This window comes from Carya illinoinensis, chromosome 9, assembly GCF_018687715.1.
Source record: "Carya illinoinensis cultivar Pawnee chromosome 9, C.illinoinensisPawnee_v1, whole genome shotgun sequence".
NCBI classification, from domain to species: domain Eukaryota; kingdom Viridiplantae; phylum Streptophyta; class Magnoliopsida; order Fagales; family Juglandaceae; genus Carya; species Carya illinoinensis.
The window spans coordinates 31,812,124-31,814,987 of NC_056760.1; the positions used below are offsets into that span (position 1 = coordinate 31,812,124).

At 41.2% G+C, this 2,864-nt stretch overlaps 1 non-coding gene across 1 annotated transcript; it reads left to right on the top strand.

Annotated features, from left to right (window-relative positions):
- The first annotated feature begins 1,099 nt into the window (after positions 1–1,099).
- On the top strand, positions 1,100–1,206 carry LOC122277946. Its single transcript, XR_006229248.1, has one exon. It is a non-coding gene; the product is annotated as a small nucleolar RNA R71 (small nucleolar RNA).
- Positions 1,207–2,864: the final 1,658 nt, after the last annotated feature.

The window sequence follows — 2,864 nt, forward strand, 5'->3', positions numbered from 1 at the left end:
CTTCACTGTTTCAAACTCCTCCAAACTTCTCTTCAGGAATTTGACATAGTTTGGCATTTGTTCCAAAGCATCTGCAAAAGGAACATTAATGTGAATTTTCTTAAAAATATCCAAAAACTTAGAAAATTGCTTATCTAGTTTTTGCTTTTGAAAAGGCTGAGGGTAAGGAAGTGGAGGAGCAAGAATAGGAGGATTGTCAGGAAATGAAATTGTAGGAGGCAAGTCGGTCTCCTCTAGTGTATCATTGACAATCTCCTCTTCTTCTACTTGATCTTTGCTTTGGCCATTGTTCGCAGCGGTAGGAGTGGACTTGCTCTCCTTTAATGGTGCCCTCTCAATTTCTTTTCCACTCCTAAGTGTGATGGCCTTGCATTGTTCCTTTGGATTCACTTCAGTGTTGCTAGGAAAAGCTCCTCTTTGTTGGGCATTGATGGTAGTGGCTAGTTGCCCAATTTGCACTTCAAGATTCTTCATAGTGGCTCCCATATTGCTACAATGAGTCTCAATGTTGTCCAACCTTGAATCAGTCTTTTTAAACCTTGCATTGGTCTCCTGAACAAAGGAAACCATGGCATCCTCAAGTGACATCTTCTTCTCGCTTGGTTGGCTATCAAATCCTGGAGGATGTTGAGGTTGCAACACATTCTTTGTATTTCCATATGAAAGATTCTCATGATTTCTAAGCCCTGGATGATAGTAATTTGGCATAGGATTACCACGCTAATTGTAGTTCCGATTGTTGACATATTGAACTTGTTCTTGACTCGCCTCATTGCTTGGAACTATCATACTTGTAGATGCTACATATTTTGTACTTTGTGGTATCCTTTGTGTTGTCAAGGCTGAAATCTGATGAGATAGAGTAGCTACTTGAGCGGAAAGAGCTGCTATCGGCTCCAAGTCATGAATTCCAGCAACCTTCTTAGCCAAAGTCCTCTCAGTTGGCCATTGATAGTTGTTTGAGGCCATTTCCTCCAAAAGTGCAGTAGCACCTTCAGCTGTCTTCGACATCAAAGTTCTACCAGAAGCAGCATCAACTATAGTTCGAGTTTGCCCATTTAGCCCATTATAGAACATCTGAACTTGCAACCAATCTGGCAATCCATGTTGTGGGCAACGTCGAACCAAGTCTTTATACCTCTCCCACGCTTCATAGAGTGACTCAAAATCATTTTGCTTGAACTGACCAATCTCACTCCTGAGTTGGGCTGTTTTTGCAGGAGGAAAGAATTTAGCAAGAAACCTCTCAGCCAAGTCCTGCCAACTAACGATGCTTCCCGGTTGTAGAGATTGTAGCCAACCTCTAGCCTTGTCCCTCAAAGAAAAAGGAAACAATCTCAGTCTAATAGTGTCTTCAGTAACACCATTGATCTTCACAGTGTCGCAAATCTCCAAGAACATTGCCAAGTGAATATTGGGATCATCAAGTGGCGATCCACTGAATTGAGCCTGCTGCACCATGCTAATCAAAGCTGGTTTGAGCTCAAAGTTGTTGGCATTGATTGGCTGGCGCATTATGCTCGAGTAATTTCCATTCACAACTGGCCGTACATAGTCCTTCAAGGTGCGTGGTAGTACCTCACGATCTTCTTCAGCCATGGCTAGTATCTTATTTATTCTTAGTGATCTAAGAGTTCTTTCAATCTCTGGATCAACAGGAATAATATCACGAGATCTAGCACGGCGCATCCAATGTCAAAAACACACCTGTAGAACAAATTAAAACAAAATTCTAAATTAAAATCAAGATTACTTTGTATCGATATTGACAAAAAGAATAAGAATAAACCAATCCCCGGCAACGGCGCCAAAAACTTGACCGGTGCAAAACTGCAAGTGCACAGTATCGTAGTTTTATAGTAAAGTAATAAGAAGAGTATCGTCCTCAGGGATTGGTACCTTACTCTTGCCAAATACCAAATTTATACTAATCTCAATTTTATCTAGAGGAATCGCTAAGGTTTTTGTAGTTGCAAATAAAACTAGATCAACTCAAAGAGAAATAAGCAAAGGAAATAAAACTGATGTTTGAAGATCAAATTGATGGGAAGAAAACTTCGATAGCAAATCACAAGATTACTTATCATCTAATCAATGGCCAGTTAATTAGAAGCAATAAATTCAGGATAAATCAGATAAATAAAGAGAGAATTGCATTAAATTAGCATAGACAATCAAGCATAGTTCGGAAATAGGTTACATCGTTTTCCTAGAATGAAGAAAATTTAGCTCATGCTAGAAATGGAATTCAACATAAACGAATTCACCATAATTGTTCTGAGAAGATGGGAAGAAGAAAATAAACACTGAAAAATCCTCCTTGCAGCCTCAACTCGTCGTCAAAAGCTCAAGGGAACGATTCAACACTTTTCTCTCGTCTGTGCTCGTGTATGATTCCAACGTACGTGCAATAATTGGAAATCCGTCTCCAAAACAAATGAATTGAATCCTTCTAGCTGTGTTTTTCTGTCCCAAAGAGTGTTCTCCAGTCAAAACTCGTGGCCCTAGAGTGAAAAATTGCTTTTATATGGTCTCACGGCGGAAAACCTAAAATCTGTCAAAATACGATGTTCGCTCGAGTGAGGTGTCGAGCGCGCGTCGAGCGTCCGACTCTGCCTGATTTTGCTCGAGCGTCCTATCGAGCGCACATCGAGCGTTCGACTCTGCTTGATTTCGCTCGAGCGGCCAATGTCTCCGCTCGACCGATCTTTGTTTTTCAGCAACCCGCTCGAGCTCCTTGTCGAGCGGCAGTCGAGCGTTTGAATCTGCCTGAATTCGCTCGAGCGGCCAAAAGCCTCCACTCGAGCGAACTTGTAAAATCTGCAATAAGAAATTTTTGCAAGTCATCACCTATTGCGAGTAGC